The 13910-nt window shown below is 38.9% G+C and overlaps 2 long non-coding RNA genes and 1 pseudogene across 3 annotated transcripts in view; 1 reads left to right on the forward strand and 2 right to left on the reverse strand.

Moving 5' to 3' along the window:
• Positions 1 to 13910, forward strand: part of LOC138146873 (uncharacterized) — a 278700-nt gene that overhangs the window by 91760 nt on the left and 173030 nt on the right. The window lies entirely within an intron of this gene.
• Positions 1 to 13910, reverse strand: part of LOC138146948 (uncharacterized) — a 107943-nt gene that overhangs the window by 47017 nt on the left and 47016 nt on the right. The gene's annotated exons all lie outside the window — the stretch shown is intronic.
• On the reverse strand, positions 3656 to 4609 carry LOC138146901 (protein FAM221A pseudogene; annotated as a pseudogene).

The following is a 13910-nucleotide window of genomic DNA, read 5'->3' on the forward strand; positions in this document are numbered from 1 at the left end:
AAATGCTAGTTTTTATTTTCATAATTTGTACTGTTTTGCGTGTAATTTGTCTTTTAAAAATCAATTTATATATACTTTATGAAACTTTATATTATACAGTTCCATAATTTATGGGGTTTTTTTAGTGTGGGGATTGTGGCCATTTCAATTTTTTAAATGTGGGACTTAAGCTCTATCTGGTAGGAAAGTCAAATCTTCTATCATATCATTCTGTATCTGGGAAAATTAGATTCATTTTTTTTTTTATCATTTCAGCGTATAGCATCTTTTCCATGAATGTAACCTACCGTTAATATGAGGACAATCTATATAATTAGTTAGCTATCACCCTTTACTCCCTAACAATTGGAGCTTTCAAATAGCATGAAATAAAGCTGGGGAGCAAGCTTTTACTGGTTCCCTATTATTTCTGAATAAAGTCTATTCCCTCTGCTTGGAAGGGCCTTCCTTATACATTTTTTTTTTTTAAGCAATCAGGGTTAAGTAACTTGCTCAAGGTTACACGGCCAGCTATTTCTGGGTGTGGTGGTGAGTGTCTGAGCCCGGGATTCGATCTCCAGGTCGTCCCAATACTGGAGCCGGTGCTCTTACTCGCTGAGCCACCTGGCCGCCCCTAAGCAATTGGGGTTAAGTAACTTGCTCAAGGTTACACGGCCAGGTGTTTCTGGGTGGGTGCTAAGTGTCTGAGCCCGGGATTCGATCTCCAGGTCTTCTCAACACTGGAGCCAGTGCTCCTACTCGCTGTTCCTTATACATTTCTATTGGTTGAAATTCTACCCATCATGTAAGGCCCTGCTCAAAGTCTCTCTCCTACCAGATCCTTGCATTGATGAACTAAATTTCCCATTTTGATCTTAACACAATAGGTCTGTGATGTAATATCTTTGGTCTTCATTTTGTCACTAGATTCTCATTAGCAAAAGATCACCAGAGGGTCAGGATCACATCATAACTCAGTTCAATTCAGCAAACAAACATTTTTAGGTGTCTACCACATGCAAGGCTCTGTGCTTGGCGCTGAGAAGATAAATGGATATTTCTGCAGGGGCATTTTATCTCTGTGGAGAGCAAAGCACTCCTTGGAAATGCTTACAGAGAAGCATATGAGTTAGACACTGGGAGGTGATGGAAGTGGGTAGATCGGCATACAGGCCTGAGGCTTGCCAAATTCTTTTGCCCCTGAGAAAAACCTCCCTGTTCGCCATGTTGGGTACAGGTAACAGAGATATACAAGGATTAAATTTGTGCCCAAAGCAGTTGTAGACTCCTGAATTACTATGTGATGAAAAACAGGGAGCAAGGAGTCACTGGAGTTAGGTTTAGACTCTGGAACTAAGTACAGGCTTCCATGGCCTGATTCTGTGATTAGAAATGTAGAGGTGACTCATAGCCAGGGACCAAAATGGGGACTGACTCAGAGGAGGTCCTAAGTGCCAGAGATTGCCAGATACTCTGAATCTGGATGGATTAGTGAACCAGACACGGGGGTGACTGATCCCTCTCCTTTGCTCATCCTGCCTTTCCCTTGTTTATCCTCCTGGGCTCAGAGCTGGGCCCAGACAAACTCCTTCCTTATTTCTTTTTTGTAATCTGTCATCCAGAAATCTCTCATCTGTACCTGAAGAACGGGGAGAGTAATTGGGTGGAGTCAGGGCTCCAAGTAGGAGTATTTAACGTTTTTCCTTTCATCTTTGCTATCTTCAATAACCCATGTGGCTACATGTTGAATACCTGTGTCCTGGGAATGTCATCTTACATAGACGGGAGATTCTAGATGGGTGGCTGGGGCCATAGAGTTCCTCTTTTTAATCTTTGGGGCGCAATATTTCATATTGCCTAGGTGGTATAGGTTACTTAATGCTGCCATATGGAGCCATGTGGGTAGTATGTAGTAGTACCTCCAATCCCATCCTCAATGCACCAGAGAGACATATATGAGACCACTTGGCTGATAACTTGGGTAGAGCTCTGTGCGGTGGACAAATAAGAAATTACATCTCTCCACCTGCCCCCTGCAATCCCCAATAATGACACACTTCCTTCTTCAGACTTAAGGAGCCCATTTGAACTACTAACATTATTTCAGTGCACTATATATCACAGTGTACTCACAAAATATCACACATAGTCACATATGTGTGACACAAACACAAAAATCAATCAATAAACACTTATTAAGAGCCTACTATGCCCTTTTCCCCAAGAACCTTATTTTCTATTGGGTGATATCACATGTGCACAAATAGATAAATTAAAAAGTAAAATACAAAGAAGTAATACTTGAGTTGCACTTTGAAGAAGCTAAGCCTTGTTGAAGGTAGAGGTATGAAGGAAGTAAATTCTGAATATCTAGGATAGCTTATACAAAGGTAGACAGAGAGGAAATAGAATATTTTTAAATTTATTTTTATTTTTTAAGCAATCAGGGTTAATTAACTTGCTCAAGGTTACAGGGCCAGTTATTTCTGGGTGTGGTGCTGAGTATCTGAGCCCAGATTTGATCCCCAGGTCATCCTGACACTGGAGCCAGTGCTCTTACTTGCTGAGCCACCTGGTCGCCCCGGAAATAGAATATTTTATACAGTAAACAGTAAATAGGCTAGTTCGCCTGGAAAGGAGATTTTGTGACTGGGAGTAATGTGAAATAAGACTGAAGAGGTAGGTAGGACCTAGATTGTTTTAAATGATAGGCTGAGGATTTTCTATTCTGTCCTAGAGATAGGAGGTTGCTGATGAACACTGTTGGGGAGGAAACTGATAATTAGATAGTGGCATTCTATGAATATCACATTGATAGCAGTGAGGAAGATGGATCTGAGAAGGGAGAGACTGGAAGCAGGGAGATAAATTAGGAGGTTATTATATATTATCTGAAAGGTGATAAAGGTTTGAACTAAGGTATATTCTATGTGAATATAGAGAATGGTATGACTGTTAGATATATCTTGAAGGAAGGATGAACAAAATTTGGCAACTTGTGATGGGGGTGAGAAAGAGGGAAAATTAAGAATGAGAATGACTATAGGTTTACAAACCTGTGTGACTGGGACGATGGTGGTACCCTTGCCTAAAGTAGGAAAGTTTGAAGGAGGTAAAAGTTTGGAGAAATATAATGAGTTCTATTTTGGATGTGTTGAGTTTGAAGTGAGTAGGGGGATATCCATTTGCAAATATTTAGCAATCAACTGATGTTGCTGTCCTGGACTTCAAGGAAGAGATTAGGGACAGATAATTTAAATTTAGGAATCATTTGTATAAAGATTGAACCCATGGGCTTGGCTGAGGTCACCATGGCAGAGAATGCAGAAAGAAAAGAGGAGGGTCTTGGACATAATCTTGTGGGATGCCCACAATTTGTGGGAAGAAGAATGAGTCAGAAGGAGACTATAGGGGTCAGGCATGTGATATGAAAACTAAGAGAAGCCAGTGTTTTAGAAATCAAAGGAGAAGAGGGTATGCTGGAGGAAGGTGTGTTCAACAATGTCAAAAGCTTCTAGTTAAGGAGGAGGACTGAGGAATGAACATTGGATTTAGCAGTTAAGAGATTGTTGGTGATCTTGGAGAGAGCAGTTTCAGTTAAATGATGAGATATGAAGCCAGATTGCAAATGATTATTAAGAAGTAAGGAGGAGGTAATAAAATGGGGACAATAAGTCTAAATGACGCCTTCTAGCAATTTAGCTGTGAAAAAAAAAAGAGATTTAGGAAATTATGTTATGGGAATGTTGAGTTCAACTAAAAGTTTTGTAAAGAGGTTTGAAAGGTTTGGGAAGGAAGAGGAAGGCTAGATCTCCACCCACCCACCCCAAACAGGGTTTTGACTTAAGGAAGTTTAGTGAGGATGTGGAAGCAGGGTTACTAACTATGAAGGTTATGGGAGAAAGGGAAGAGAAAGAGAACAGGCTCTTCTCTCTTCCCCTATAATTGTACCGTGAACAGAACTAGATGGTTCTTGAAATGATTTTAGGAATGGGTGCTCTGCAGTAGTCAGTGGAGGGTCTAAAAATTCAAATGATGGTGCACCGTTATCTAGACTTATGTGGTTTTCTGCTAGTGAACTAAATTCAGTTAATCCTCCCATTGCAGCATAGGCTTGCCCTGGGCAAACCTCTCTTCTTTAGTTTCCAGTACTGTCTCCTGTACACATGCAGGATGTCTATGTAACTATCAAATCCTGGGTATATGTCCTGCAAACCTGTCCTAGTTCTTCACTGTGTTGGTTAGCAAAATGCTTACACTTGCACCCAATGGGCTGACTTTCATTTAAAGGCACATAGTAAAAGGCATTGCAAGGTATCTGTTCACTTTTTGAATCAGGGAAATTGCGTGTTCTGGTGGGATAATGCCACAGGCAGTTTTGGGTTGTTTATACCTATGTGTACAAAAACACTGAGTTTCTGGGCCAGCAAGTTTACAATCTATGGCCATTGGCCATAGCCAGATCACAAATAATGTTTCATAATCTCATTGATAAAATTTTATTTTTGTATTCTTCATATGCGTCAGGAGTAAAAAGTTTTTCTGCATCAACCTCATGAACAATTCTGGACTTCAAGTACTCATCCACAGTGGTGGGGGCAGCCCCCAGAAACATGGTTAGTCACTCCATGGCAGCCTCCCTAGCACTGAGAACCTCTCACCCTTGCCCCTCCTCCCCTATAATTATACCTAAGAGAAAACTTTCTCCAGAAACACCTCCTCTCTCCCCTCCGCACTCCCAGCCCACCAACCCTGAATTCTCTGGAGATTGTCTTTCATTTTCTCCGGTTGCTGGGATTCCTAGTGACATCTCTACTATTGTGTAAAGACTGCATTTATTCTTTGGTACCTGGTTGCTAATTCCCATTGTGGGCTCTTAAAAGAATTCCAGAATCTCAGAGTTGGAAGGGACCTCGAGGGCCATCTAGTCCAACCCAGCCTCAAACAATATAACAGTCTTTGCTTGGAGACCGCCAGTGAGGGAGAACCTACTCCCTTCTGAGGCAGCTTATTTCTCCTTTTGTTTAGCTGTCATTGCTGGGATTTTTCTCCTGACAATAATCCAAAATCTGTCTCTTTGTATTTTTGACCCATAGTGGCTGGTTCTATTCTCTGAAGTCAAGTCAGAGAAGTCTCACCCCATTTCCAGAGGACATCTGAAGGCCACTGTACTCCTAAGTCTTTCCTTCTCCATTCTAAACATCCCCTGTTCCTTCAACAACCTCTTAGAATATGACCTGGAGGCTTTTCACTCTGCTGGTTTCCCTCCTGGAAGCAACATAACAGAGTAGGAAGAAAGATCATTGGAACTATAGACCTCCAACACAATAGCTATGTGACCCTAGTCAAACCATTTGTCCTCTCTAAGCCTCAGTTTCCACATCTGTGAAATGGAGATAACAATATCTGTGGTACCTACTTCATAAGGCTTTTATGAAAATCAAATAAAATAATGTATGTAAAGTACTTTATAAAATTTTAAATGCTACAAAAATGTCAACTATTAAAATATCTCACTGTTGAATCATATTGACCTTAGAATTCACTGAAAGCCCCAGATATTTTTCAGATGAACTGCTATCTAGCCAGGTGTAGTGGCAACCACACTGGCATATCCAGGATGGCTGCTAGCACAGATTCTTAGATCTTCTTTACTAGGAAAGATAGCTGCTCAAGGGATCAACAACCTTTTTCAATTACATTCATTAGTTCAGGGGAAAAATCAGCACCCTGAACTTCAGAGAAAACCCAAACAAAGAAAATAGAGAAAATACAAGCAGAGAAATAAAAACCAACAGATAGGGCTTCTTCTAACAGTCTGAGAAATTAGCACAGATCAGCAGACAGATCCAACTGTCTGACCAAGGCATTACACACATAGTTACCAGAGAAAGAAGCACCAGCATCTGGGTTTTTTTTAAAGCCAGGGCTGGGGGGGAGAGGGGGAGTTCCTTAATGGCTACCCAGAGTCTCATCTGGTCAAATCACAAGAACACTTTTCTAGTGAACGAGCCCCAAAGAAAAATGTTAACCTCAGAGTACATATACCCCCTTTTTTTTTATAATGCACTTCTATCATTTTTTTTGTTTTGTTTTGTTTTTTTATAAGCAATCAGGGTTAAGTAACTTGCTCAAGGTTACACAGCCAGGTGTTTCTGGGTGGGTGCTAAGTGTCTGAACCAGGGATTCGATCCTCAGGTCATCCTGACACTGGAGCCGGTGCTCTTACTCGCTGTGCTACCTGGCCGCCCCATACATATACCCTTTTTAGAGCAAGAGGGCATCACAACTCTCATGACTCAGTGCCTAATTAGAAATCAACAAAAGATGTGAAAGCCTTTCTACAAGCAAGCCTCCCCTAAGCAAGCTTCCCACAATGGGTTTGACATAAGGCCTATTAATGGGCAGGGAAGATCTTATATCCCATTAACATTACACCAAGATTGAGCCTTTCCCTCATTGGTTCTGGTGCAAGGAGGGAATAACACAACCAGTTAAGCATAGGACTCTATGGAGAAGAGACACAAAATGCATCATACTAGAAGGAAAGAGGGGAGGGAGAGGAGCTTTGCATGAGATTTGTTCCTGTCACTCTTGGTGTGAAGAAGAAATAGCATACTACATTAAGTATACAAATATCCTACAGGCAGTAGGAAGGGGGAAGGGCTACCAAAGGGGGGGGTGGTTAGAAGGGAGGGAAGAGGTAATGGGGAAGGGGAGGAAAAGGGAGGGGGGCTGATAAGAAGGGAATACTGAGGGAGGCGGTGGTCAAAAGGAAAACTTAAGGAGGGAAGGGAGAAGGAGAGAAAAATATAAGCATAAACAGGGGAGGGAATAGGATGGAGGGAAAGAAACAGATAGTAATCATAACTGTGAACATGAATGGAATGAACTCTCTCATAAAACAGAGGCGGATAGCGAATGGATTAAAAACCATAATCCTACAATATGCTATTTACAAGAAACACATCTGAAACAGAGGAATACACAGAGGGTAAAGGAAAAAGGCTAGAGTAAAATATATCATGCCTCAGCTAAAGTAAAAAAAAAAAGCAGGGGTAGCAATCCTTATCTCAGATAAAGCAAAAGCAAAAATTGGTCTAATTAAAAGAGATAAGGAAGGAAACTGTATCCTGCTAAAAGGCACCATCGAGAATGAAGCTATATCATTACTTAACATATATGCACCAAGTGGTATAGCATCCAGATTCCTAGAGGAGAAGGTAAGGGAATTAGAGGAAGAAATGGATAGCAAAACTATACTAGTGGGGGACCTTAATCTCCCCCTCTCTGAACTTAAAAATCCAACCTCAAAATAAACAAGAAAGAAGTTAAGGAGGTGAATAGAATTTTAAAGAGGGTAGGTATGATAGATCTCTGGAGAAAACTGAATGGGGATAATAAGGAATATACCTTCTTTTCAGCAGTACATGGTACTTACACAAAAATTGACCATGTACTAGGACAGAAAAACCTCACAATTCAGTACAGAAAAGCAGAAATATTAAATGCATCATTCTCAGATAATGATGCAACAAAAATCATATGCAATAAAGGGCCATGTAAAGACAGACTAAAAACTAATTGGAAACTAAACAATTTAATCCTAAAGAATGAGTGGGTCAAACAAGAAATCATAGAAACAATCAGTAACTTCATTCAAGAGAATGACAATAATGAGACAACATATCAAAATTTGTGGGATGCAGCAAAGGTGGTGCTTGGGAGAAGTTTTATATCCCTGAGTGCATACATGAATAAATTAGAGAAAAGGGAGATCAATGAATTGGGCATGCAATTGAAAAAGCTAGAAAAAGAACAAATTGAAAATCCCCAATTAAATACTAAATTAGAAATAATGAAAACCAAAGGAGAGATTAATAAAATTGAAATTAAGAAAACTATTGAATTAATAAATAAAACTAAGAGCTGGTTTTATGAAAAAAAAAAACAATAAAATTGATAGACCCTTAGTCAATATGATAAAAAAAAGGAAAGAAGAAAACCAAATTATGAGTATCAAAAATGAAAAGGGTGAATCTACCTCCAATGAAGAGGAAATTAAAACAATAATTAGGAATTATTGCCCAATTGTATGCACATAAATTTGACAATCTTAGTGAAATGGATGAATATTTACAAAAATGTAAGTTGCCCAGATTAACTGAAGAGGAACTAAATTACTTAAATAACCCCATGTAATGCCATGCACAGAAACTTTCCAGAAGAATGCTACTGTGAACAGTTCTGATTAGACTGCATAGTGATCACTATATTTATCCCATGACAAAAGCAAAACATCCACAGAAAATCAAGGTACAGCATTCATAATATTACAACTTATCACAGAAAATCATAATATAATATTCACAACATAGTCTCAAAGTAAAATAGTCACTCTTAAGTTAACTCAATCAATCATTTATCAGTAGTCTCAAAGTATACAGTCAAAGTCTTCTACTCTTGGGGCAAAGTGTTGATTAACTCAATCAGTCACTTATCAGTAACAATATCTCAAAGTACCCAAAGTACAATCAGTCACTTACTCAGCAAAGTCTAAGTATCATACACAAAACCCTTCACCCCTTAGGTCACTAGTAAACTATAATTCCATAATTACTCAGTACCCAAGAAGAGGTCTTTTCTTCATCTTGACTTGGGGCCTGTTCTCAGATTCCCTGGATCCCTTTCCATGGTCCCAGATTCTACATGGATTCACCAGACTGTCACCTGGGTTCAATGGCAGACAGCTCCCAGTTTCTTGACCAGCTCTCTGGGCAGGTCCTGCTCCACATTGAACTTCACAGGGTATAGTCCATGTCAGACCCTTCACCATTTCTGCTCCAAGGAATTCAAGGCTCAACCAAGCCGCAAACAAAGTCTCAGCATCCCAGTCATGCTTCAGTCACCTGAGCTCCTGGCTTCTAGGCTCCTAGCTCCAGCTCCTGTCTCTAGCCTCCTGGTGCCTTGCCTCCTGGCTCTGGGCTCCTGGATCCAGGCTCTGGGTTCCTGTTCAGAAGAAGCTCCACCACCACAAGTTCTCAGGACTCAGTTCTCCATTCTTCTGTAGCTGCTCTGCCACCAGATCTCAGTTTCAAGGAAATTCTGACTATGCCTCTCTGGGGCTTTTCCTTATAAACACACAGCCTGTTTCAGCCAACCCCTTCCTGTTACATCAGTAACAGGAGACAGGAGTTTATACCTTCTGTTTCCCCAACAAAGGCTTTCCTGTTACATCAGTAACAGGAGACAGGAGTCTTGATCAGTTACTAAGTGCTAAGTACCTGCTACTTTTGCCAACACAAAGGGATCTTCAAATTCAAAATTACATGACCATTATACCCCATCTCAGAAAAAGAAATCAAACAAGTCATCAGTGAACTCCCTAGGAAAAAATCTCCAGGGCCAGATGGATTTACTAGTGAATTCTATCAAACATTTAAAGAACAATTGATTCCAAAACTCTACAAACTATTTGGGAAAATTAGTGAAGAAAAAGTCCTACCAAATTCTTTTTATGACACAAATATGGTACTGATACCTAAATCAGGAAGAGATAAAACAGAGAAAGAAAATTATAGACCAATTTTCCTCATGAATATAGATGCAAAAATTTTAAATAAAATATTAGCAAAAAGACTACAAAAACTTATCACAAGAACAATACACTTTGATCAGGTAGGATTTATTCCAAGAATGCAAGGATGGCTTAATATTAGGAAAACCATCAGTATAATTGATCATATCAACAATAAAACTAGCAGAAACCACATGATTATCTCAATAGATGCAGAAAAGGCTTTTGACAAAATACAACATCCCTTCCTACTAAAAACACTAGAAAGTATAGGAATAAATGGAGCCTTCTTTAAAATAATAGGTAGCATCTATTTAAATCCATCAGCAAGTATTATATGTAATGGGGATAAGCTAGAAGCATTTCCAATAATATCAGGGGTGAAACAAGGATGCCCACTATCACCCCTCTTATTCAAGCTGGTACTAGAAATGTTAGCAGTAGCAATTAGAGAAGAAAAAGAAATCAAAGGAATCAAATTAGGCAAAGAAGAGACCAAGCTATCACTCTTTGCAGATGATATGATGATATACTTGGAGAATCCTAGAGAATCAAGTAAAAAACTACTTGAGACAATAAATAAATTTGGCAAAGTTTCAGGATATAAAACAAACCCACATAAATCCTCGGCATTCCTGTATATTTCTAATGAAATTCAACAGCAAGAGGTAGAAAGAGAAATCCCATTTAAAGATACTGTAGACATTATAAAATATTTGGGGATCTACCTGACAAAACAAACCCAGGACCTATATGAACACAACTACAAAACACTTTTCATACAAATAAAGTCAGATCTAACAAATGGGAAAAACATCAATTGCTCATGGCTGGGTCGAGCTAATATAATAAAAATGACAATTTTACCTAAATTAAATTATATATTTAGTGCCATACCAATCAATTTACTAAAAAAAACTATAGAGCTAGAAAAAATAGTAACAAAATTCATTTGGAATAAAAAAAAGGTCCAGAATATCAAGGGAATTAATGAAGAGAAATGTTAGGGAAGGTAGACTAGCTATACCAGATTTTAATCTGTATTATAAAGCAGCAGTCCTCAAAACTACTTGGTACTGGCTGAGAAATAGAGTAGTGGATCAATGGAATAGATTGGGTACACGAGACTCAGCAGTCAATAACTATAGTAATCTACTGTTTGACAAACCCAAAGACCCCAGTTTTGGGGATAAGAACTCACTATTTGACAAAAACTTCTGGGAAAACTGGAATATAGTATGGCAGAAACTGGGCATAGACCATTATGTAATACTGTATACCAAAATTAAGTCTAAATGGGTGCATGATCTAGGTATAAAGGCTGATACTGTAAGCAATCTGAGAAAGCAAGGAATAGTTTACTATCTGAAAATTTGTCAGATTTGTGGAGAGGGGAAGACTTTATGACCAAACAAGAATTAGAGAACATTATAAAATGCAAAATGGATAATTTTGATTACATTAAATTGAAAAGCTTCTGTACAAACAAAGCCAATGTAACCAGGATTAGGAGGGAGGTGGAAAATTAGGAAAGAATTTTTACAAGCTATGTCTCTGATAAAGGACTCATTTCTAAAATATACAGAGAATTGAGTCAAACCTATAAGAATACAATCATTCCCCAAATGATAAATGGTCAAAGGATATGAACAGGCAGTTTTCAGAGGAAGAAATTAAAGATATTTATAAGCATATGAAAAAATGCTCTAAATCACTATTGATTAGAGAAACGCAAATCAAAACAATTCTGAGGTACCACATCTCACCAGTCAGATTGGCTAAGATGACGAAACAGGAAAATGACAAATGCTGGACAGGATGTGGACAAATTGGAACACTAATGCATTGCTAGTGGAGTTGTGAACTGATCCAACCATTGTGGAGAGCAATCTGTAATTATGACCAAAGGGTTATAAATAATTTCATACTCTTTGACACAGCAATACCACTTCTAGGGGTGTATCCCAAAGAGATCATAGAAGTGGGAGGAAGACCCATATGTACTAAAATATTTATAGCAGCTCTTTTTGTCATGGCAAAGAATTGGAAATTAAGGGGGTGCCCATTAATTGGGGAATGGCTGAACAAGTTGTGGTATATGCATGTAATGGAATACTATTGTGCTATAAGAAAGGAGGAACAGATGGACTTCATATTTACCTAGAGAGGTTTATACAAACTGATGCTGAGTGAGAAGAGTAGAGCCAGGAGAAATTTGTACACAATTACAGACACAACATATGTGTGATGACCAACTATGATAAACTGGACTCTTCTCAGCAATTCAGGGTTATAAGTCAACCCCAAAAGTCTCATGATGGAGAGATGTCTACATCCAGAGAAAGAACTGAGTCTCAATCCAGATTGAAGCAAACTACCTGCCCTTTTTCTTTTTCTTGTTTGGTTTTGTTTCCTCTTTCCCATTGTTCATTCCATCTGATACAATCCTTCCTTATAACCTGACTAATGTCTAAGGTGAAAGTATTTGCAGATCCCGTACTTGATTGCATGCCGCCATGGGGTGGGGGTGGGGGGGAGAGGAGAGAAAATTTGAAACTCAAGGAACTGTGGAACTGAATCTTGTAAACTAAAAGTAAACAAATTATTAAAGACCAAAAAATATTAAAAAAAAAATTACACCAAGACTCCCTTATCTTGTAGCTGTGAAGTTGTCTTTGTAAACTAAAGTATAAGACTTTGTATTTATCCTTATTCCTGTTCATCTTATCACTCTTAGAGTAAGCCTAGTGTTCTTAAGCTGCTGAGATAATTTCCAGTACTGATTCTGTCATCCAATTTGTTATTCTTGTGAGCTTTGAGTCATCTGCAAATTTGATGAGCATGTCATATATGCCTTTATTCAAGACATTGATAAATGTCAAGTACAGGGTCAAGGATATCTCTCAGTCACTCCTTGTTCAAGAGGCCTTGTTCTGGGCTGGGCCTAACTCAGGTCAGTCCCCTGGTAGTTTAGGTTCAGTATTGGAACAAAATGAAATTCTCATAAGTCATTCAACAATTAATGAAAGGAGATTTGTTTATCATAGCAGGACAAGAATATTTAGCAAGGATAGGCATAGAGGATACCTTAAATTGATTCAGCTGAGCAAAGCTCCCTTGCCTGCATTACCCAGCAGCCAAGTCTCTGAGAGGCCCCAAGTGACTGCTTTATACTAGAAGTTTCCAGCACTCTGAGTCCTTAGTCCCCTGAGTCTGGAAGAATGTCTCATTACCTTTTTTTTTTTTTCCCTCATTACCTTTCAAGGAAAAAATGAGCCTTATCTGCTTGGTGGTAAGGGTTACGATAATGCTTTTATCACAGACTTCCTTATAAGTGAACTTTGGATTGTTAATGACTAATCTTTGGGTCTAGCCATTCAAGGAATTCCAAATCTATTTAACTGGGGGAATCACTGTCTAGCCTGACTCCTTCTGTCTTATCCACAAGATTATCAAGAGAGACTTTGTCAAGTGTTTTGCTAAAATCTAGGCAAACTCAATCTAAAACATCTCTCATCTCTTAGTATTCTTGACAAAGTAACCCAGTCTGGTAATTCTGTCAATGAAAGGAAATAAGATTAGAGTGAGAGTTATTTTTGATGAAGCCAGTCTAGTTCCTGGTGGTCACCAAAGTTCATTTTGAATGTCCATGGCTGTTATTTCCTTCCTAATTAATAGTGTTATCTTCTTATACAAGGGATAGCATGACTATGTCATTCCTTGGTAGTATGGCCTTTTGAGTAGAGGGAGAAAGTAGAAAGGGGTCAGGGTGAGAGTGGAACAGGATGTGAAGAGGCAACATTGTAAGTGTTAGGCTAATGCCGCCTTCTCTATCCTAACATATATACCACCCTTACTATGCTACGCCATACTGCCAAGTCAAGATCCGGGCCTTGTCTTACTTGGTCTTGTCCAATTTTTCTATACACAGCTCAGCTGGACATAGGAGCACACACACACACACACACACACACACACACACACACATGATTTCTTTGATTTATGGAAATATTCTTATAGAATCTAAAAAAGAGAACAGATTTCCCTCTAGTCCTCTAACACAAACACACAGATGCTTACAAACATATTGTTCAGTCATGTCCAACTCTTTGTGATTCCATTTTAGGATTTTCTTGGTGAACATACTGGAGTGGTTTGCTATTTCCTTCTCCAGCTCATTTTGCAGATGAGGAAACTGAGGCAAACAGGGTTAAGTTACTTGCCCAGGGTCACACAGCTAATGTCTGAGAAATTAACATTGTTACACGTACCCACAAAACATACTGAAACATAAACAGATACAGATACATAAATTCATCCAGAAACACTCAGATTAACAGACATACACACTGTT

This window comes from Petaurus breviceps, unplaced genomic scaffold (assembly GCF_028583685.1).
Source record: "Petaurus breviceps papuanus isolate PSGF00001 unplaced genomic scaffold, PetGlider_PUasm1.0 90775, whole genome shotgun sequence".
NCBI lineage: Eukaryota > Metazoa > Chordata > Mammalia > Diprotodontia > Petauridae > Petaurus > Petaurus breviceps.